At 39.3% G+C, this 24,925-nt stretch overlaps 1 protein-coding gene and 1 long non-coding RNA gene across 7 annotated transcripts in view; one reads left to right on the forward strand and one right to left on the reverse strand.

Moving 5' to 3' along the window:
• Positions 1–24,925, reverse strand: part of cacna1bb (calcium channel, voltage-dependent, N type, alpha 1B subunit, b) — a 337,484-nt gene that overhangs the window by 170,905 nt on the left and 141,654 nt on the right. The window lies entirely within an intron of this gene.
• LOC125782433 (uncharacterized) lies at positions 1,443–24,098 on the forward strand. Its single transcript, XR_007425112.1, has 3 exons — positions 1,443–1,511; positions 1,578–1,601; positions 23,536–24,098. It is a non-coding gene; the product is annotated as an uncharacterized LOC125782433 (long non-coding RNA).

The following is a 24,925-nucleotide window of genomic DNA, read 5'->3' on the forward strand; positions in this document are numbered from 1 at the left end:
AGGGTAGTGTAGTGTAGTGTAGTGTAGTGCAGGGTAGTGTAGTGTAGTGTAGTACAGGGTAGTGTAGTGTAGTGTAGTGTAGTGTAATGTAGTGTAGTGTAGTGCAGGGTAGGGTAGTGTAGTGTAGTGTAGTGTAGTACAGGGTAGGGTAGGGTAGTGTAGTGTAATGTAATGTAGTGTAGTGTAGTGCAGGGTAGTGTAGTGTAGTGTAGTGTAGTGCAGGGTAGTGTAGTGTAGTGTAGTACAGGGTAGTGTAGTGTAGTGTAGTGTAGTGTAATGTAGTGTAGTGTAGTGCAGGGTAGGGTAGTGTAGTGTAGTGTAGTGTAGTACAGGGTAGGGTAGGGTATTGTAATGTAGTGTAGTGTAGTGTAATGTAATGTAATGTAGTGTAGTGTAGTGCAGGGTAGTGTAGTGTAGTGTAGTACAGGGTAGTGTAGTGTAGTGTAGTGTAGTGTAATGTAGTGTAGTGTAGTGTAGTGAAGTGTAGTGTAGTGTAGTGTAGTGCAGGGTAGGGTAGTGTAGTGTAGTGTAGTGCAGGGTAGTGTAGTGTAGTGTAGTGTAATGTAGTGTAGTGTAGTGCAGGGTAGGGTAGTGTAGTGTAGTGTAGTACAGGGTAGGGTAGGGTAGTGTAGTGTAGTGTAGTGTAGTACAGGGTAGGGTAGGGTAGTGTAGTGTAATGTAATGTAGTGTAGTGCAGGGTAGTGTAGTGTAGTGTAGTACAGGGTAGTGTAGTGCAGGGTAGTGTAGTGTAGTGTAGTGTAGTGCAGGGTAGTGTAGTGTAGTGTAGTACAGGGTAGTGTAGTGTAGTGTAGTGTAGTGTAATGTAGTGTAGTGTAGTGCAGGGTAGGGTAGTGTAGTGTAGTGTAGTGTAGTACAGGGTAGGGTAGGGTAGTGTAGTGTAATGTAATGTAGTGTAGTGTAGTGCAGGGTAGTGTAGTGTAGTGTAGTGTAGTGCAGGGTAGTGTAGTGTAGTGTAGTACAGGGTAGTGTAGTGTAGTGTAGTGTAGTGTAATGTAGTGTAGTGTAGTGCAGGGTAGGGTAGTGTAGTGTAGTGTAGTGTAGTACAGGGTAGGGTAGGGTAGTGTAGTGTAGTGTAATGTAATGTAGTGTAGTGTAGTGCAGGGTAGGGTAGTGTAGTGTAGTGTAGTGCAGGGTAGGGTAGTGTAGTGTAGTGTAGTGCAGGGTAGGGTAGTGTAGTGTAGTGTAGTGTAGTACAGGGTAGGGTAGGGTATTGTAATGTAGTGTAGTGTAATGTAATGTAATGTAGTGTAGTGTAGTGTAGTGCAGGGTAGTGTAGTGTAGTGTAGTACAGGGTAGTATAGTGTAGTGTAGTGTAATGTAGTGTAGTGTAGTGCAGGGTAGGGTAGTGTAGTGTAGTGTAGTACAGGGTAGGGTAGGGTAGTGTAGTGTAGTACAGGGTAGTGTAGTGTAGTGTAGTGTAGTGTAGTGTAGTACAGGGTAGTGTAGTGTAGTGTAGTGTAGTGTAGTGTAGTGTAGTGTAGTGTAGTGTAGTGCAGGGTAGGGTAGTGTAGTGTAGTGCAGGGTAGGGTAGTGTAGTGTAGTGCAGGGTAGGGTAGTGTAGTGTAGTGTAGTGTAGGGTAGTGTAGTGTAGTGTAGTGTAGTGCAGGGTAGGGTAGTGTAGTGTAGTGTAGTACAGGGTAGGGTAGGGTAGTGTAGTGTAGTACAGGGTAGTGTAGTGTAGTGTAGTGTAGTGTAATGTAATCAGTGTTGGGAAGGTTACTTTTAAAATGTAATCCCTTACAGATTACTGATTACATCACTCAAAATGTAATTTGTAACGTAATCAGTTACATTACTTCAAGTGAGTAACGTAATCTGATTACTTTGGATTACTTTAAATATTGTCATTTTTTTAAGCCTGAATGAATGTAGCAACCACATATTGCATATTATTCTTTTATTTTTCTTTCCAGTTAACAAATAGATAAACAAATTAACTAGCCTTTTCAATCACTCTCTAAAAATACTTATGAAACCATTTCATCAAACTATTTTATGAAACACTTCTATAAATTGATGATAAAACCATTTAAAACCAAACAATGTAACAACAACTGTAAGCTATCTATTTGCAGGTTTGCCACCAGTGTTAATTTTGACAACAAATTTTGATTTAGTCTTAGTCATAGTCTTGTGACGAAAATAGTATTTAGTTTTAGTCACAATTTAGTCATCTGAAATGTTTATTATAGTCTACTAAAATTACAGTAAATTTAGTCGACTAAAATGTAAAGGGTGTAAATGTAAATGCTTTTTCATCAGTTCCCTTGAATTATTAACTCTACACGTATACAAAATGAAACGTTTAATAACCACTTGAGTAATATTGTTAATGTTTGAAAGTGAAATATATTGATATATGATTTAATGTATATTATTATTGTTATTATTATTATTAGGGGTTCGAGCACGTAGTGCTAGAAACCCTATTGTAATTGTTCTGATTATTATTATTAGGGGTTCGAGCACGTAGTGCTAGAAACCCTATTGTAATTGTTCTGATTATTATTATTAGGGGTTCGAGCACGTAGTGCTAGAAACCCTATTGTAATTGTTCTGATTATTATTATTATTATTATTATTATAGTTCTTATTCTTTTTCTGCCATAGAAGTGATTGGGCAGAAGAAACCGTAAGGCCTACAGGGCTGAGACTTGGTCATATGGTAGTACTTCTCACCGCTACTCAGATTCAAAAGATGAGCCCGATCGGCCTCAAGGGGGCGCTATGGCGAAGGTCAACGCGTTTGGCCTCGTAACTCCCACGCCCTGATAGCTAGAGCACAAATTCTTGCATTATATGATTCCTTCGTTAATGGCAAATCAAAAAGGTCAATAGAACCACTAAGCTCCGCCCACTTAGATTTTTTGCTATTTAGCATAATATGCAAAACCTACTTTTGAGAACTTGTCCTAGGGTCATTGACCAATCCTGTCATATTTGGTGTCAAACAACTCAGCAGAGTCCCAACCTCAATAATTATCGAAAAAATTGTGAAATTTGTAAACAATATGGCCACCATATGCAAATAAATCTTACCGTGGCACACCCAAATTTACTCTAACAGCTGTAACTTTTGAATGCTTAAACCTACACTAATGCCACTTAACAACTTTGATGCCAACATGATTCTGAGGTAGCCCGTCAATCTGTGTAGACATACGCCCCCAGGGGGCGGAGCCAAAGCTAAAAAGCTGTTTCTCAGGAACCGTACAAGCTACGAAGCTCTCCTTTGGCATGTATCATCTATGGCCTAAGTTCTAATGTTTCACAGAAGGAAAATTTGATATGCAATTTTTTGCGATTGCTATTAGCCAATCAGATTCAAGCAAGCTTTTGACAGGCTAAACAATGACCAATCAGGACGATACTTATACCCTACATGTATCTTAGGGCCTTCTATCATCCATTAAAATATGGCGTTGATTGGCCTCAAGGGGGCGCTATAGCAGAAAATCAGTTATATCTAAAGGTACAAGTGGCCTAGGCTTGTTATTCTTTTTTAGTTGTATACTTTGCTGTAGCCTTTACAACTTTGTAATTACATATGTTTACCAAAAATGCAAAGATTTTCATCAGTGGCCAAAAGAGTAAAAATTGCTCTTTTCGAACTTGTCTTTAAGTCCTTAATCAATCAAAACAAATTTGGTCTTCATGCAATCTTGAGACCCTGTAGGTAAATAATTATCAAAAAAATCTTGATATTTTAACTATTTGAGGCCCATAAACCTTGATCAAACATGTACGTGAAAGCCTTTTCAGAGTTATTTGGCCAAAACTCTGTCAAAGTTTAAAACATGCCAAAACTGTTGAAGCTACTAATTAACAATGACATTTGAAGTACATGTACCAAGTATGAGCCAAATAAGTCTTCAGTAGGCTCTACAGTGAAAAAATAACTATTTTCAATTTATTCTATTTATCGCTATTTTCCAACCTAAATGGACAGAAGACAGGAACCTTTCACCCTATCAACACACAAATTTATACACATATATAGACTGATAATCTGATCTTGATTGCAAATTTTCAGCCAAATCGGACATGTTTTGCCTCTACAACGGCTGGAAAACTACAGCGATTTTGTAGGCCTCAAGCCTGTATTATCGCTTTTTTCAAATCTAAATGGACAGAAGTCAGGAACCTTTGACCCTATTGACACAGAAATTGACATACATATATAGACTGATATTGTGATCCTGATTGCAAATTTTGAGCCAAATTAGATATTCTTTGCCTCTAATATGGCCAAAGAGCAACAGCCATTTTGTAGGCCTCAAGCCTGTATTATCGCTTTTTTCAAGCCTAAATGGACAGAAGTCAGGAACCTTTGACCCTATCAACACACAAATTTACACACATATATATACAGACCACTTGATCATGAGAACCAATTTTGAGCCCAATCGGACTTTTCCTCTCTTTGTAATAAATAGAAACACACTGATAGGGAATGTTCTGTCTTTCTGATAGAGTGATAAATTTCCAGCAGGTTATATGTGGTCTCTTGCTGCGCTCTGGTGGTCATTTGGTGAAACAGCTACAGGTGAATTATTCTAAATTAAAGCTCTGCTGAACTTATTTAATCTTGCTTGTCTTGCTTAATTGAACATATTTATCCTTCTTGGTCATGCTGGTCAGCCGCCTGGGTCATTCTTGTTTATGTTCCACCCACTTAATTTTTTTTTTATTTGCATAATATGCAAAACTTACTTTTGAGATCTTGTCCTTGGATCCTTGACCAATCATGACATGTTTGGTGTCAAACAGTTCAGCAGAGCTTACTCCTCAATAATTATTAAAAAAATCTTTACATTTATAAACAATATGGCCGCCATATGCAAATGAGTTCTACCATGGTGCAGTAAAATCTCTTTAACACTTATAACTTTTGAATGCTTAACCTAACACTAATACCACTTCAGTCCTTTGATCATTACATGATTCTCAGATACCCTGTCAGTTTAAGTAGACATACACCCCCCCAGGGGGCGGGGCCAATGCTCGATAGCTGTTTCTCTAGAACCATACAAGCTATCAAGGTCATCCTAGCCAATTATCATCTATGGCCCATGCACTAATGGTACACCAAATGAAAATTTGATATGGACACTTTTGTGGTCACTATTAGCCAATCACATTCCAGCAAGCTTTTAACAGGCGGAATGTTAATCAGGTCAAAACTTATATACTATATACGGGTTATTTATATGCCCTTTTTATGCCTTGTGTTATGCTGGCCATCCAGCTTGGTCATGCTGGCCATTCACATTGGTCATTATGGTCCTGCTGGTCATTCAGCTTTGTCCTCATAGTAATGGTGGTCTTCCAGCTTGGTCATACTGGCCAACCACCTTTGCCATGCTGGTCATCCAGTTTGGTCATTATGGTCCTCCAGCTTGGTCATTATGGTCCTCCAGCTTGGTCAATATGGTCAACAAGTTTGTCATCCAGATTAGTCATGCTGGTAATCTAGCTTGGTCTTTACGGTCATGCTGGTCATCCTCATCCAGTTTGGCGATGCCGGTCAACCGGCAACATGTTTTAATTATTAGGGGTTCGAGCACGTAGTGCTAGAAACCCTATTGTAATTGTTAGGGGTTCGAGCACGTAGTGCTAGAAACCCTATTGTAATTGTTCTGATTATTATTATTATTATAGTTCTTATTCTTTTTCTGCCATAGAAGTGATTGGGCAGAAGAAACCGTAAGGCCTACAGGGCTGAGACTTGGTCATATGGTAGTACTTCTCACCGCTACTCAGATTCAAAAGATGAGCCCGATCGGCCTCAAGGGGGCGCTATGGCAAAGGTCAACGCGTTTGGCCTCGTAACTCCTACGCCCTGATAGCTAGAGCAAAAATTCTTGCATTATATGATTCCTTGGTTAATGGCAAATCAAAAAGGTCAATAGAACCACTAAGCTCCGCCCACTTAGATTTTTTGCTATTTAGCATAATATGCAAAACCTACTTTTGAGAACTTGTCCTAGGGTCATTGACCAATCCTGTCATATTTGATGTCAAACAACTCAGCAGAGTCCCAACCTCAATAATTATCGAAAAAATTGAGAAATTTTTAAACAATATGGCCGCCATATGCAAATTAATCTTACCGTGGCACACCCAAATTTACTCTAACAGCTGTAACTTTTGAATGCTTAAACCTACACTAATGCCACTTTACGACTTTGATGCCAACATGATTCTGAGGTAGCCCGTCAATCTGTGTAGACATACGCCCCCAGGGGGCGGAGCCAAAGCTAAAAATCTGTTTCTCAGGAACCGTACGAGCTATAAAGCTCTCCTTTGGCATGTATCATCTATGGCCTATGTCCTAATGTTTTACAGAAGGAAAATTTGATATGCAAATTTTTGCGATCGTTATTAGCCAATCAGATTCCAGCAAGCTTTTGACAGGCTAAACAATGACCAATCAGGACGATACTTATAGCCTACATGTATCTCAGGGCCTTCTATCATCCATTAAAATATGGCGTTGATTGGCCTCAAGGGGGCGCTATAGCAGAAAATCAGTTATATCTAAAGGTACAAGTGGCCTAGGCTTGTTATTCTATTTTAGTTGTATACTTTGCTGTAGCCTTTACAACTTTGTAATTACATATGTTTACCAAAAATGCAAAGATTTTCATCAATGGCCAAAAGCGTAAAAATGTCTCTTTTCGAACTTGTCTTTAAATCCTCAATCAATCAAAACAAATTTGGTCTTGATGCAATCTTGAGACTCTGTAGGTAAATAATTATCAAAAAAATCTTGACATTTTTACTATTCGAGGCCCATAAACCTTGATCAAACATGTACGTGAAAGCCTTTTCAGAGTTATTTGGCCAAAACTCTGTCAAAGTTTAAAACATGCCAAAACTGTTGAAGCTACTAATTAACCATGACATTTGAAGTACATGTGCCAAGTATGAGCCAAATAAGTCTTCAGTAGGCTCTACAGTGAAAAAATAACTATTTTCAATTTATTCTATTTATCGCTATTTTCCAACCTAAATGGACAGAAGACAGGAACCTTTCACCCTATCAACACACAAATTTATACACATATATAGACTGATAATCTGATTAAGTCAAATTTTCAGCCAAATCGGACATGTTTTGCCTCTACAACGGCTGGAAAAGTACAGCGATTTTGTAGGCCTCAAGCCTGTATTATCGCTTTTTTCAAATCTAAATGGACAGAAGTCAGGAACCTTTGACCCTATCGACACAGAAATTGACATACATATATAGACTGATATTGTGATCTTGATTGCAAATTTTGAGCCAAATCAGATATTTTTTGCCTCTAATATGGCCAAAGAGCAACAGCCATTTTGTAGGCCATAAGCCTGTATTATCACTTTTTTCAAACCTAAATGGTCAGAAGTCAGGAACCTTTGACCCTATCAACACACAAATTTACGTACATGTATATACAGACCACTTGATCATGAGTACCAATTTGGAGCCCAATCGGACTTTTCTTCTCTTTTTAATAAATAGAAACACACTGATAGGGAATGTTCTGTCTTTCTGATAGAGTGATAGATTTCCAGCAGGTTATATGTGGTCTCTTGCTGCGCTCTGGTGGTCATTTGGTGAAACAGCTACAGGTGAATTATTCTAAATTAAAGCTCTGCTGAACTTATTTAATCTTGCTTGTCTTGCTTAATTGAACATATTTATCCTTCTTGTTCATGCTGGTCAGCCGCCTGGGTCATTCTTGTTTATGCTCCACCCACTTATTTTTTTTTTATAAATTTGCATAATATGCAAAAAATACTTTTGAGATCTTGTCCTTGGATCCTTGACCAATCATGACATGTTTGGTGTCAAACAGTTCAGCAGAGCTTACTCCTCAATAATTATTTAAAAAATCTTTACATTTATAAACAATATGGCCGCCATATGCAAATGAGTTCTACCATGGTGCAGTAAAATGTCTTTAACACTTATAACTTTTGAATGCTTAACCTGACACTAATACCACTTCAGTCCTTTGATCATTACATGATTCTCAGATACCCTTTCAGTTTAAGTAGACATACACCCCCAGGGGGCGGGGCCAATGCTCGATAGCTGTTTCTCTAGAACCATACAAGCTATCAAGGTCATCCTAGCCAATTATCATCTATGGCCCATGCACTAATGGTACACCAAATGAAAATTTGATATGGACACTTTTGTGGTCACTATTAGCCAATCACATTCCAGCAAGCTTTTAACAGGCGGAATGTTAATCAGGTCAAAACTTATATACTATATACGGGTTATTTATATGCCCTTTTTATGCCTTGTGTTTTTTCAATTTCAGAACTGAATTTGTTTCACCAAATGCGCACTAGAGTGCAGTAAGACACCACATAAAACCTGATGAACACTACAGCTCAATTTATCAATACTTTTAAACTAGTTTACTCACACCACTCATCTAGCATTGCCATTATGGTCTTTATGGTCACGCTGGTCACCCAGCTTGGTTATGCTGGCCATCCAGCTTGGTCATGCTGGCCATTCACATTGGTCATTATGGTCCTGCTGGTCATTCAGCTTTGTCCTCATAGTAATGGTGGTCTTCCAGCTTGGTCATACTGGCCAACCACCTTTGCCATGCTGGTCATCCAGTTTGGTCATTATGGTCTTCCAGCTTGGTCAATATGGTCAACAAGTTTGTCATCCAGATTAGTCATGCTGGTAATCTAGCTTGGTCTTCACGGTCATGCTGGTCATCCTCATCCAGTTTGGCGATGCCGGTCAACCGGCAACATGTTTTAAGCCTAACTGGCCTCCAGGGGTCTCTTTGCCTGTAACGCTCGAACCCCGTAAATCGCCGCTTGCGGCTATATTTATTATTCTTATTCTTTTTCTGCCATAGAAGTGATTGGGCAGAAGAAACCGTAAGGCCTAGACGGCTGAGACTTGGTCATATGGTAGTACTTCTCACCGCTACTCAGATTCAAAAGATGAGCCCGATCGGCCTCAAGGGGGCGCTATGGCGAAGGTCAACGCGTTTGGCCTCGTAACTCCTACGCCCTGATAGCTAGAGCAAAATTTCTTGCATTATATGATTCCTTGGTTAATGGCAAATCAAAAAGGTCAATAGAACCACTAAGCTCCGCCCACTTAGATTTTTTGCTATTTAGCATAATATGCAAAACCTACTTTTGAGAACTTGTCCTAGGGTCATTGACCAATCCTGTCATATTTGGTGTCAAACAACTCAGCAGAGTCCCAACCTCAATAATTATCGAAAAAATCTTGAAATTTTTAAACAATATGGCCGCCATATGCAAATTAATCTTACCGTGGCACACCCAAATTTACTCTAACAGCTGTAACTTTTGAATGCTTAAACTTACACTAATGCCACTTTACAACTTTGATTCCAACATGATTCTGAGGTAGCCCGTCAATCTGTGTAGACATACGCCCCCAGGGGGCGGAGCCAAAGCTAAAAATCTGTTTCTCAGGAACCGTACAAGCTATGAAGCTCTCCTTTGGCATGTATCATCTATGGCCTATGTCCTAATGTTTTACAGAAGGAAAATTTTATATGCAAATTTTTGCAATTGTTATTAGCCAATCAGATTCCAGCAAGCTTTTGACAGGCTAAACAGTGACCAATCAGGACAATACTTATACCCTACATGTATCTCAGGGCCTTCTATCATCCATTAAAATATGGCGTTGATTGGCCTCAAGGGGGCGCTATAGCAGAAAATCAGTTATATCTAAAGGTACAAGTGGCCTAGGCTTGTTATTCTTTTTTAGTTGTATACCTTGCTGTAGCCTTTACAACTTTGTAATTACATATGTTTACCAAAAATGCAAAGATTTTCATCAGTGGCCAAAAGAGTAAAAATTGCTCTTTTCGAACTTGTCTTTGAATCCTTAATCAATCAAAACAAATTTGGTCTTGATACAATCTTGAGACCCTGTAGGTAAATAATTATCAAAAAAATCTTGACATTTTAACTATTTGAGGCCCATAAACCTTGATCAAACATGTACGTGAAAGCCTTTTCAGAGTTATTTGGCCAAAACTCTGTCAAAGTTTAAAACATGCCAAAACTGTTGAAGCTACTAATTAACAATGACATTTGAAGTACATGTGCCAAGTATGAGCCAAATAAGTCTTCAGTAGGCTCTACAGTGAAAAAATAACTATTTTCAATTTATTCTATTTATCGCTATTTTCCAACCTAAATGGACAGAAGACAGGAACCTTTCACCCTATCAACACACAAATTTATACACATATATAGACAGATAATCTGATCTTGATTGCAAATTTTCAGCCAAATCGGACATGTTTTGCCTCTACAACGGCTGGAAAACTACAGCGATTTTGTAGGCCTCAAGCCTGTATTATCGCTTTTTTCAAATCTAAATGGACAGAAGTCAGGAACCTTTGACCCTATTGACACAGAAATTGACATACATATATAGACTGATATTGTGATCTTGATTGCAAATCACTTTTTGCCTCTAATATGGCCAAAGAGCCACAGCCATTTTGTAGGCCATAAGCCTGTATTATCACTTTTTTCAAACCTAAATGGTCAGAAGTCAGGAACCTTTGACCCTATCAACACACAAATTTACATACATGTATATACAGACAACTTGATCATGAAAACCAATTTGGAGCCCAATCGGACTTTTCTTCTCTTTTTAATAAATAGAAACACACTGATAGGGAATGTTCTGTCTTTCTGATAGAGTGATAGATTTCCAGCAGGTTATATGTGGTCTCTTGCTGCGCTCTGGTGGTCATTTGGTGAAACAGCTACAGGTGAATTATTCTAAATTAAAGCTCTGCTGAACTTATTCAATCTTGCTTGTCTTGCTTAATTGAACATATTTATACTTCTTGTTCATGCTGGTCAGCCGCCTGGGTCATTCTTGTTTATGCTCCACCCACTTAATTTTTTTTTAAATTTGCATAATATGCAAAACCTACTTTTGAGATCTTGTCCTTGGATCCTTGACCAATCATGACATGTTTGGTGTCAAACAGTTCAGCAGAGCTTACTCCTCAATAATTATTAAAAAAATCTTTACATTTATAAACAATATGGCCGCCATATGCAAATGAGTTCTACCATGGTGCAGTAAAATGTCTTTATCACTTATAACTTTTGAATGCTTAACCTGACACTAATACCACTTCAGTCCTTTGATCATTATATGATTCTCAGATACCCTGTCAGTTTAAGTAGACATACACCCCAAGGGGGCAGGACCAATGCTCGATATCTGTTTCTCTAGAACCATACAAGCTATCAAGGTCATCCTAGCCAATTATCATCTATGGCCCATGCACTAATGGTACACCAAATGAAAATTTGATATGGACACTTTTGTGGTCACTATTAGCCAATCACATTCCAGCAAGCTTTTAACAGGCGGAATGTTAATCAGGTCAAAACTTATATACTATATACGGGTTATTTATATGCCCTTTTTATGCCTTGTGTTTTTTCAATTTAAGAATTGAATTTGTTTCACCAAATGCCCACTAGAGTGCAGTAAGACACCACATAAAACCTGATGAACACTACAGCTCAATTTATCAATGCTTTTCAACTAGTTTACTCACACCACTCATCTAGCATTGCCATTATGGTCTTTATGGTCACGCTGGTCACCCAGCTTGGTTATGCTGGCCATCCAGCTTGGTCATGCTGGTCATTCACATTGGTCATTATGGTCCTGCTGGTCATTCAGCTTTGTCATCATAGCAATGCTGGTCATCCAGCTTGGTCATACTGGCCAAACACCTTTGCCATGCTGGTCATCCAGTTTGGTGATGCCGGTCAACCGGCAACATGTTTTAAGCCTAACTGGCCTCCAGGGGCCTCTTTGTCTGTAATTATTATTATTATTATTCTTATTCTTTTTCTGCCATAGAAGTGATCGGGCAGAAGAAACCGTAAGGCCTACAGGGCTGAGACTTGGTCATATGGTAGTACTTCTCACCGCTACTCAGATTCAAAAGATGAGCCAAATCGGCCTCAAGGGGGCGCTATGGCGAAGTTCAACGCGTTAGGCCTCGTAACTGCCACGCCCTGATAGCTAGAGCAAAAATTCTTGCATTATATGATTCCTTGGTTAATGGCAAATCATAAAGGTCAATAGAACCACTAAGCTCCGCCCACTTAGATTTTTTGCTATTTAGCATAATATGCAAAACCTACTTTTGAGAACTTGTCCTAGGGTCATTGACCAATCCTGTCATATTTGGTGTCAAACAACTCAGCAGAGTCCCAACCTCAATAATTATCAAAAAAATTGTGAAATTTGTAAACAATATGGCCGCCATATGCAAATTAATCTTACCGTGGCACACCCAAATTTACTCTAACAGCTGTAACTTTTGAATGCTTAAACCTACACTAATGCCACTTTACAACTTTGATGCCAACATGATTCTGAGGTAGCCCGTCAATCTGTGTAGACATACGCCCCCAGGGGGCGGAGCCAAAGCTAAAAATCTGTTTCTCAGGAACCGTACAAGCTATGAAGCTCTCCTTTGGCATGTATCATCTATGGCCTATGTCCTAATGTTTTACAGAAGGAAAATTTGATATGCAAATTTTTGCAATCGTTATTAGCCAATCAGATTCCAGCAAGCTTTTGTCAGGCTAAACAATGACCAATGAGGACGATACTTATACCCTACATGTATCTCAGGGCCTTCTATCATCCATTAAAATATGGCGTTGATTGGCCTCAAGGGGGCGCTATAGCAGAAAATCAGTTATATCTAAAGGTACAAGTGGCCTAGGCTTGTTATTCTTTTTTAGTTGTATACTTTGCTGTAGCCTTTACAACTTTGTAATTACATGTATTTACCAAAAATGCAAAGATTTTCATCAGTGGCCAAAAGAGTAAAAATTGCTCTTTTCGAACTTGTCTTTAAGTCCTTAATCAATCAAAACAAATTTGGTCTTGATGCAATCTTGAGAGCCTGTAGGTAAATAATTATCAAAAAAATCTTGACATTTTAACTATTTGAGGCCCATAAACCTTGATCAAACATGTACGTGAAAGCCTTTTCAGAGTTATTTGGCCAAAACTCTGTCAAAGTTTAAAACATGCCAAAACTGTTGAAGCTACTAATTAACAATGACATTTGAAGTACATGTGCCAAGTATGAGCCAAATAAGTCTTCAGTAGGCTCTACAGTGAAAAAATAACTATTTTCAATTTATTCTATTTATCGCTATTTTCCAACCTAAATGGACAGAAGACAGGAACCTTTCACCCTATCAACACACAAATTTATACACATATATAGACTGATAATCTGATCTTGATTGCAAATTTTCAGCCAAATCGGACATGTTTTGCCTCTACAACGGCTGGAAAACTACAGCGATTTTGTAGGCCTCAAGCCTGTATTATCGCTTTTTTCAAATCTAAATGGACAGAAGTCAGGAACCTTTGACCCTATTGACACAGAAATTGACATACATATATAGACTGATATTGTGATCCTGATTGCAAATATTGAGCCAAATCAGATATTTTTTGCCTCTAATATGGCCAAAGAGCAACAGCCATTTTGTAGGCCATAAGCCTGTATTATCACTTTTTTCAAACCTAAATGGTCAGAAGTCAGGAACCTTTGACCCTATCAACACACAAATTTACATACATGTATATACAGACCACTTGATCATGAGTACCAATTTGGAGCCCAATCGGACTTTTCTTCTCTTTTTAATAAATAGAAACACACTGATAGGGAATGTTCTGTCTTTCTGATAGAGTGATAGATTTCCAGCAGGTTATATGTGGTCTCTTGCTGCGCTCTGGTGGTCATTTGGGGAAACAGCTACAGGTGAATTATTCTAAATTAAAGGTCTGCTGAACTTATTCAATCTTGCTTGTCTTGCTTAATTGAACATATTTATCCTTCTTGTTCATGCTGGTCAGCCGCCTGGGTCATTCTTGTTTATGCTCCACCCACTTATTTTTTTTTTAAATTTGCATAATATGCAAAACCTACTTTTGAGATCTTGTCCTTGGATCCTTGACCAATCATGACATGTTTGGTGTCAAACAGTTCAGCAGAGCTTACTCCTCAATAATTATTAAAAAAATCTTTACATTTATAAACAATATGGCCGCCATATGCAAATGAGTTCTACCATGGTGCAGTAAAATGTCTTTAACACTTATAACTTTTGAATGCTTAACCTGACACTAATACCACTTCAGTCCTTTGATCATTACATGATTCTCAGATACCCTGTCAGTTTAAGTAGACATACACCCCCAGGGGGCGGGGCCAATGCTCGATAGCTGTTTCTCTAGAACCATACAAGCTATCAAGGTCATCCTAGCCAATTATCATCTATGGCCCATGCAATAATGGTACACCAAATGAAAATTTGATATGGACACTTTTGTGGTCACTATTAGCCAATCACATTCCAGCAAGCTTTTAACAGGCGGAATGTTAATCAGGTCAAAACTTATATACTATATACGGGTTATTTATATGCCCTTTTTATGCCTTGTGTTTTTTCAATTTAAGAACTGAATTTGTTTCACCAAATGCGCACTAGAGTGCAGTAAGACACCACATAAAACCTGATGAACACTACAGCTCAATTTATCAATGCTTTTCAACTAGTTTACTCACACCACTCATCTAGCATTGCCATTATGGTCTTTATGGTCACGCTGGTCACCCAGCTTGGTCATGCTGGCCATCCAGCTTGGTCATGTTGGCCATTCACATTGGTCATTATGGTCCTGCTGGTCATTCAGCTTTGTCCTCATAGTAATGGTGGTCTTCCAGCTTGGTCATACTGGCCAACCACCTTTGCCATGCTGGTCATCCAGTTTGGTCATTATGGTCTTCCAGCTTGGTCAATATGGTCAAGTTTGTCATCCAGATTAGTCATGCTGGTAATCCAGCTTGGTCTTCACGGTCATGCTGGTCATCCTCATCCAGTTTGGCGATGCCGGTCAACCGGCAACATGTTTTAAGCCTAACTGGCCTCCAGGGGTCTCTTTGCCTGTGACGCTCGAACCCCGTAAATCGCCGCTTGCGGCTATATTTAGGGGTTCGAGCACGTAGTGCTAGAAACCCTATTGTAATTGTTCTGATTATTATTATTATTATTATTATTATTATTATTATTATTATAGTTCTTATTCTTTTTCTGCCATAGAAGTGATTGGGCAGAAGAAACCGTAAGGCCTACAGGGCTGAGACTTGGTCATATGGTAGTACTTCTCACCGCTACTCAGATTCAAAAGATGAGCCCGATCGGCCTCAAGGGGGCGCTATGGCGAAGGTCAACGCGTTTGTCCCCGTAACTCCTACGCCCTGATAGCTAGAGCAAAAATTCTTGCATTATATGATTCCTTGGTTAATGGCAAATCAAAAAGGTCAATAGAATCACTAAGCTCCGCCCACTTAGATTTTTTGCTATTTAGCATAATATGCAAAACCTACTTTTGAGAACTTGTCCTAGGGTCATTGACCAATCCTGTCATATTTGGTGTCAAACAACTCAGCAGAGTCCCAACCTCAATAATTATCGAAAAAATTGTGAAATTTATAAACAATATGGCCGCCATATGCAAATTAATCTTACCGTGGCACACCCAAATTTACTCTAACAGCTGTAACTTTTGAATGCTTAAACCTACACTAATGCCACTTTACAACTTTGATGCCAACATGATTCTGAGGTAGCCCGTCAATCTGTGTAGACATACGCCCCCAGGGGGCGGAGCCAAAGCTAAAAATCTGTTTCTCAGGAACCGTACAAGCTATGAAGCTCTCCTTCGGCATGTATCATCTATGGCCTATGTCCTAATGTTTTACAGAAGGAAAATTTGATATGCAAATTTTTGCGATCGTTATTAGCCAATCAGATTCCAGCAAGCTTTTGACAGGCTAAACAATGACCAATCAGGATGATACTTATACCCTACATGTATCTCAGGGCCTTCTATCATCCATTAAAATATGGCGTTGATTGGCCTCAAGGGGGCGCTATAGCAGAAAATCAGTTATATCTAAAGGTACAAGTGGCCTAGGCTTGTTATTCTTTTTTACTTGTATACTTTGCTGTAGCCTTTACAACTTTGTAATTACATATGTTTACCAAAAATGCAAAGATTTTCATCAGTGGCCAAAAGAGTAAAAATTGCTCTTTTCGAACTTGTCTTTAAGTCCTTAATCAATCAAAACAAATTTGGTCTTGATGCAATCTTGAGACGCTGTAGGTAAATAATTATCAAAAAAATCTTGACATTTTAACTATTTGAGGCCCATAAACCTTGATCAAGCATGTACGTGAAAGCCTTTTCAGAGTTATTTGGCCAAAACTCTGTTAAAGTTTAAAACATGCCAAAACTGTTGAAGCTACTAATTAACAATGACATTTGAAGTACATGTGCCAAGTATGAGCCAAATAAGTCTTCAGTAGGCTCTACAGTGATAAAATAACTATTTTCAATTTATTCTATTTATCGCTATTTTCCAACCTAAATGGACAGAAGACAGGAACCTTTCACCCTATCAACACACAAATTTATACACATATATAGACTGATAATCTGATCTTGATTGCAAATTTTCAGCCAAATCGGACATGTTTTGCCTCTACAACGGCTGGAAAACTACAGCGATTTTGTAGGCCTCAATCCTGTATTATCGCTTTTTTCAAATCTAAATGGACAGAAGTCAGGAACCTTTGACCCTATCGACACAGAAATTGACATACATATATAGACTGATATTGTGATCTTGATTGCAAATTTTGAGCCAAATCAGATATTTTTTGCCTCTAATATGGCCAAAGAGCAACAGCCATTTTGTAGGCCATAAGCCTGTATTATCGCTTTTGTCAAGCCTAAATGGACAGAAGTCAGGAACCTTTGACCCTATCAACACACAAATTTACATACATGTATATACAGACTCCTTGATCATGAGTACCAATTTGGAGCCCAATCAGACTTTTCTTCTCTTTTTAATAAATAGAAACACACTGATAGGGAATGTTCTGTCTTTCTGATAGAGTGATAGATTTCCAGCAGGTTATATGTGGTCTCTTGCTGCGCTCTGGTGGTCATTTGGTGAAACAGCTACAGGTGAATTATTCTAAATTAAAGCTCTGCTGAACTTATTCAATCTTGCTTGTCTTGCTTAATTGAACATATTTATCCTTCTTGGTCATGATGGTCAGCCGCCTGGGTCATTCTTGTTTATGCTCCACCCACTTAATTTTTTTTTAAATTTGCATAATATGCAAAACCTACTTTTGAGATCTTGTCCTTGGATCCTTGACTAATCATGACATGTTTGGTGTCAAACAGTTCAGCAGAGCTTACTCCTCAATAATTATTAAAAAAATCTTTACATTTATAAACAATATGGCCGCCATATGCAAATGAGTTCTACCATGGTGCAGTAAAATGTCTTTAACACTTATAACTTTTGAATGCTTAACCTGACACTAATACCACTTCAGTCCTTTGATCATTACATGATTCTCAGATACCCTGTCAGTTTAAGTAGACATACAACCCCAGGGGGCGGGGCAAATGCTCGATAGCTGTTTCTCTAGAACCATACAAGCTATCAAGGTCATCCTAGTCAATTATCATCTATGGCCCATGCACTAATGGTACACCAAATGAAAATTTGATATGGACACTTTTGTGGTCACTATTAGCCAATCACATTCCAGCAAGCTTTTAACAGGCGTAATGTTAATCATGTCAAAACTTATATACTATATACGGGTTATTTATATGCCCTTTTTATGCCTTGTGTTTTTTCAATTTAAGAACTGAATTTGTTTCACCAAATGCCCACTAGAGTGCAGTAAGACACCACATAAAACCTGATGAACACTACAGCTCAATTTATCAATGCTTTTCAACTACTTTACTCACACCACTCATCTAGCATTGCCATTATGGTCTTTATGGTCACGCTGGTCACCCAGCTTGGTTATGCTGGCCATCCAGCTTGGTCATGCTGGCCATTCACATTGGTCATTATGGTCCTGCTGGTCATTCAGCTTTGTCCTCATAGTAATGGTGGTCTTCCAGCTTGGTCATACTGGCCAACCACCTTTGCCATGCTGGTCATCCAGTTTGGTCATTATGGTCTTCCAGCTTGGTCAATATGGTCAACAAGTTTGTCATCCAGATTAGTCATGCTGGTAATCTAGCTTGGTCTTCACAGTCATGCTGGTCATCCTCATCCAGTTTGGCGATGCCGGTCAACCGGCAACATGTTTTAAGCCTAACTGGCCTCCAGGGGTCTCTTTGCCTGTAACGCTCGAACCCCGTAAATCGCCGCTTGCGGCTATATTTTATTATTATTCTTATTCTTTTTCTGCCATAGAAGTGATTGGGCAGAAGAAACCGTAAGGCCTACAGGGCTGAGACTTGGTCATATGGTAGTACTTCTCACCGCTACTCAGATTCAAAAGATGAGCCCGATCGGCCTCAAGGGGGCGCTATGGCGAAGGTCAACGCGTTTGGCCTCGTAACTCCTACGCCCTGATAGCTAGAGCAAAATTTCTTGCATTATATGATTCCTTGGTTAATGGCAAATCAAAAAGGTCAATAGAACCACTAAGCTCCGCCCACTTAGATTTTTTGCTATTTAGCATAATATGCAAAACCTACTTTTGAGAACTTGTCCTAGGGTCATTGACCAATCCTGTCATATTTGGTGTCAAACAACTCAGCAGACTCCCTAACTCAATAATTATCAAAAAAATTGTGAAATTTGTAAACAATATGGCCGCCATATGCAAATTAATCTTACCGTGGCACACCCAAATTTACTCTAACAGCTGTAACTTTTGAATGCTTAAACCTACACTAATGCCACTTTACAACTTTGATGCCAACATGATTCTGAGGTAGCCCGTCAATCTGTGTAGACATAGGCCCCCAGGGGGCGGAGCCAAAGCTAAAAATCTGTTTCTCAGGAACCGTACAAGTTATGAAGCTCTCCTTTGGCCTGTATCATCTATGGCCTATGTCCTAATGTTTTACAGAAGGAAAATTTGATATGCAAATTTTTGCGATCGTTATTAGCCAATCAGATTCCAGCAAGCTTTTGACATGCTAAACAATGACCAATCAGGACGATACTTATACCCTACATGTATCTCAGGGCCTTCTATCATCCATTAAAATATGGCGTTGATTGGCCTCAAGGGGGCGCTATAGCAGAAAATCAGTTATATCTAAAGGTACAAGTGGCCTAGGCATGTTATTCTTTTTTAGTTGTATACTTTGCTGTAGCCTTTACAACTTTGTAATTACATGTGTTTACCAAAAATGCAAAGATTTTCATCAGTGGCCAAAAGAGTAAAAATTGCTCTTTTCGAACTTGTCTTTAAGTACTTAATCAATCAAAACAAATTTGGTCTTGATGCAATCTTGAGACCCTGTAGGTAAATAATTATCAAAAAAATCTTGACATTTTAACTATTTGAGGCCCATAAACCTTGATCAAACATGTACGTGAAAGCCTTTTCAGAGTTATTTGGCCAAAACTCTGTCAAAGTTTAAAACATGCCAAAACTGTTGAAGCTACTAATTAACAATGACATTTGAAGCACATGTGCCAAGTATGAGCCAAATAAGTCTTCAGTAGGCTCTACAGTGAAAAAATAACTATTTTCAATTTATTCTATTTATCGCTATTTTCCAACCTAAATGGACAGAAGACAGGAACCTTTCACCCTATCGACACACAAATTTATACACATATATAGACTGATAATCTGATCTTGATTGCAAATTTTCAGCCAAATCGGACATGTTTTGCCTCTACAACGGCTGGAAAACTACAGCGATTTTGTAGGCCTCAAGCCTGTATTATCGCTTTTTTCAAATCTAAATGGACAGAAGTCAGGAACCTTTGACCCTATCGACACATAAATTGACATACATATATAGACTGATATTGTGATCTTGATTGCAAATTTTGAGCCAAATCAGATATTTTTTGCCTCTAATATGGCCAAAGAGCAACAGCCATTTTGTAGGCCATAAGCCTGTATTATCGCTTTTTTCAAGCCTAAATGGACAGAAGTCAGGAACCTTTGACCCTATCAACACACAAATTTACACACATATATATGCAGACCACTTGATCATGAGTACCAATTTGGAGCCCAATCAGACTTTTCTTCTCTTTTTAATAAATAGAAACACACTGATAGGGAATGTTCTGTCTTTCTGATAGAGTGATAGATTTCCAGCAGGTTACATGTGGTCTCTTGCTGCGCTCTGGTGGTCATTTGGTGAAACAGCTACAGGTGAATTATTCTAAATTAAAGCTCTGCTGAACTTATTCAATCTTGCTTGTCTTGCTTAATTGAACATATTTATCCTTCTTGTTCATGATGGTCAGCCGCCTGGTTCATTCTTGTTTATGCTCCACCCACTTAATTTTTTTTTAAATTAGCATAATATGCAAAACCTACTTTTGAGATCTTGTCCTTGGATCCTTGACCAATCATGACATGTTTGGTGTCAAACAGTTCAGCAGAGCTTACTCCTCAATAATTATTAAAAAAATCTTTACATTTATAAACAATATGGCCGCCATATGCAAATGAGTTCTACCATGGTGCAGTAAAATGTCTTTAACACTTATAACTTTTGAATGCTTAACCTAACACTAATGCCACTTCAGTCCTTTCATCATTACATGATTCTCAGATACCCTGTCAGTTTAAGTAGACATACACCCCCCAGGGGGCGGGGCCAATGCTCGATAGCTGTTTCTCTAGAACCATACAAGCTATCAAGGTCATCGTAGCCAATTATCATCTATGGCCCATGCACTAATGGTACACCAAATGAAAATTTGATATGGACACTTTTGTGGTCACTATTAGCCAATCACATTCCAGCAAGCTTTTAACAGGCGGAATGTTAATCAGGTCAAAACTTATATACTATATACGGGTTATTTATATGCCCTTTTTATGCCTTGTGTTTTTTCAATTTAAGAACTGAATTTGTTTCACCAAATGCCCACTAGAGTGCAGTAAGACACCACATAAAACCTGATGAACACTACAGCTCAATTTATCAATGCTTTTCAACTAGTTTACTCACACCACTCATCTAGCATTGCCATTATGGTCTTTATGGAAACGCTGGTCACCCAGCTTGGTTATGATGGCCATCCAGCTTGGTCATGCTGGCCATTCACATTGGTCATTATGGTCCTGCTGGTCATTCAGCTTTGTCCTCATAGTAATGGTGGTCTTCCAGCTTGGTCATACTGGCCAACCACCTTTGCCATGCTGGTCATCCAGTTTGGTCATTATGGTCTTCCAGCTTGGTCAATATGGTCAACAAGTTTGTCATCCAGATTAGTCATGCTGGTAATCTAGCTTGGTCTTCACGGTCATGCTGGTCATCCTCATCCAGTTTGGCGATGCCGGTCAACCGGCAACATGTTTTAAGCCTAACTGGCCTCCAGGGGTCTCTTTGCCTGTAACGCTCGAACCCCGTAAATCGCCGCTTGCGGCTATATTTATTATTATTATTGTAGGTGTGTGACTATACATATGTTACATTTAAAATTTGCTCTAGAAATCAGGTCATAAAACATCTGAATAGTTAAATTATAGTTTGAACAGAGCTGTAGATGCAAAAACAATTTTAAAGGATCTAGTTTTATCTCCAGCACATCTACTGGAGCTACAGTCTATAAACGAGATCAAAACACACATTCACACAGTCCTGTAGAGATGCTCTCAGGATGTACTGAGAGACTTCATGAGTCTCTTCATGAGAAAGTGCTGTAAGGAATTTACACAGATTTTTAGGTTCATAGATTGACTTATTTTATTGTTTTATTTTGGTTATATTATTGAGTTCCTTTCTGACCTGTTCCTGCTTTAACACTAGCTATATCTTTCCCACTGTGAGACTAAACAGATGATCTGATCTTAATGAGTGAGTTCTGTATCAGTTCTGTGTTTTAGTGCACTGCCGAGTTAAACACACCATCAGCTCATGAAATAACATCAGTATTAAAACGCGGATCTCTGCATGGAGATCTGTGGGACTCTGGTCTGCAGAAGCTGAAAGATTAGTGGTGTTTTTACCGGAGATGGAGTCTCTGTTTACACATTATCTTGTTTTTCGCGTCGTAGAAATATATCGCCTCTCCCCTCTCTCTCTCCCTGCTGAACACTGTCGAGTTAACTTCCAGTCGAGCTCCGTAACGACAGGTTAATTCCCGGGTTTGTAACTGAGCGCGCGGCACTACTGCAGGAGAGGCGGGTACTGATTGGTTGAGTACCCCGCTTATCCCGCCTCTCCACCTTCGCTAAAGTAGCAGTGATTGGATCTCTTCCTAACTGATCCCTACCTTTCACAGAACTAAATCAGTCTGATTGGATTTCGTCTCTGCCAAACAGTTTCGTCTCGTTTTTATTCGTTGACCAAAATGTCAGTTAATTTCGTCTCGTTGTGTGTGCGGAGCCGCTGTCTGCCCCTCCTCCCTGTGTGTGTGTGCAGCGAGACGGGAGGAGGGGCAGACAGTTCCCTGTCCTATCAGAGCGATTTCACCTCAAAATGTTATTTGCGTTTTGTCAGTGTTGGATTGGAAGAGCAAAAATAGGAAAGTACCGCAATGTAACCCTTTTATTTTAGCAGAGTAACTGTAATCTGATTACCACTTACTGAAGCAGTAACTGTAACGGATTACAGTTACTCATAATTTGTAATCTGATTAAGTAACGCCGTTACATGTAATCCGTTACTTCCCAACACTGAATGTAATGTAGTGTAGTTTAGTGTAGTGTAGTGTAGTGCAGGGTAGGGTAGGGTAGTGTATTGTAGTGTAGTGTAGTGCAGGGTAGTGTAGTGTAGTGTAGCACAGGGTAGTGTAGGGTAGTGTAGTGTAGTGTAGTGTAGTGTAGTGTAGTGCAGGGTAGGGTAGTGTAGTGTAGTGTAGTGCAGGGTAGTGCAGGGTAGTGCAGGGTAGGGTAGTTTAGTGTAGTGTAGTGTAGTGTAGTGCAGGGTAGGGTAGTTTAGTGTAGTGTAGTGTAGTGCAGGGTAGGGTAGTTTAGTGTAGTGTAGTGTAGTGTAGTGTAGTGCAGGGTAGGGTAGTTTAGTGTAGTGTAGTGTAGTGCAGGGTAGGGTAGGGTAGTTTAGTGTAGTGTAGTGTAGTGTAGTGTAGTGTAGTGCAGGGTAGGGTAGTTTAGTGTAGTGTAGTGTAGTGTAGTGTAGTGTAGTGCAGGGTAGGGTAGTTTAGTGTAGTGTAGTGTAGTGTAGTGTAGTGTAGTGCAGGGTAGGGTAGTTTAGTGTAGTGTAGTGTAGTGTAGTGTAGTGTAGTGCAGGGTAGGGTAGTTTAGTGTAGTGTAGTGTAGTGTAGTGCAGGGTAGGGTAGTTTAGTGTAGTGTAGTGTAGTGTAGTGCAGGGTAGGGTAGTTTAGTGTAGTGTAGTGTAGTGTAGTGTAGTGTAGTGTAATGTAGTGTAGTGTAGTGTAGTGTAGTGTAGTGTAGTGTAGTGTAGTGTAGTGTAGTGCAGGGTAGTGTAGTGTAGTGTAGTGTAGTGTAGTGTAATGTAGTGTAGTGTATGAAAGCATGTATGGATGTGCACATTAGAGCTGCAGTCAGTCATCAGGACTCTCCTGCTAAAGCTGAGCCCTGCAGCACTGCCTGCCTGGAGATACGAGGTTACAGCGTCCTCATGCCTCCGTGACCTCCAGCCAAAAACCCAGCTTTCAAGAGGAACAGGAGAGAGAGAGAGAGAGAGAGAGAGAGAGAGAGAGATACAGATAACGAGAAAGTGTGAGAGATGTTTTAAGAGGATGAGAGAGAGCGAAAGAGAGATAGCAAGAGACAAGGTAGAGAGAAAGTGAGAGACAGAAAAAGAGATAGTGAGAGACCAAGAAAGAGAGTAAGAGAGAGAGAGACTGAGAGAGAGAGACAAAAAAGGGAGACAGAAAGAGAGATAGTGAGAGACCAAGAAACAAAAAGAGTGAAAGAGAAAATATGTGAAAGAGAAAGTAAGAAACAAATAGAGAGACAAACAGTGAGAAAGAAATAGAGATAGCAAAAGAAATAGTGGCAGAGAAAGAGAGCAAAAGAGAGAGATAGATAGTGAGAGACAGAGGACAAAGAAAGAGAAAGAGCATGAAAGAGATAGCAAGAATCGGAGAAAGAGAGATAGTGAGAGACCAAGAAAGAGAGTGGGAGAGAGAAAGAGACAGAAAGAGAGTGGGAGAGAGAAAGAGACAGAAAGAGAGTGGAAGAGAGAGAGAGACAGAAAGAGAGTGGGAGAGAGAGAGATAGCGAGAGAATAAGAGAGTGAGAGAGACAGAAAGAGAGATAGCAAGAAACAAAAAGAGAGATAACGAGAGAATAAGAAAAAGAGTGAGAGAGAGACAGCAATGACAGAAAGGGAGATTGCGAGAGAGAGAACGCGAGATTGCGAGAGACCAAGAAAGAAAGTTAGCGAGATAGAAAGAGAGATAGTGGATAGAGAGAGACAAAATAGAGATAACGAGAGACCAAGAAAGAGAGTAAGAGAGAGAGAGACAGAGAGAGAGAGAGAGAGACAAAAAAGGGAGACAGAAAAAGAGATAGTGAGAGACCAAGAAAAAAGAGAGTGAAAGAGACGAGTAAAAGAGATCAGTGCAAAAATGTGAAAGAGAAAGTGAGAAACAGAGAAAGAAATAGAGATAGCAAGAGAAATAGTGGCAGAGAAAAAGAGAGAGATAGACAGCGAGAGACAGAGGTAAAAGAAAGAGAGAGAGCATGAAAGAGATAGCAAGAATCGGAGAAAAAGAGATAGCGAAAGAGCGAGAAAGAGAGGAAAAGAGATGGAGAGTTAAAGAAATAGATTTGTAATAAGTTGTTG

This window comes from Astyanax mexicanus, chromosome 17 (assembly GCF_023375975.1).
Source record: "Astyanax mexicanus isolate ESR-SI-001 chromosome 17, AstMex3_surface, whole genome shotgun sequence".
NCBI lineage: Eukaryota > Metazoa > Chordata > Actinopteri > Characiformes > Acestrorhamphidae > Astyanax > Astyanax mexicanus.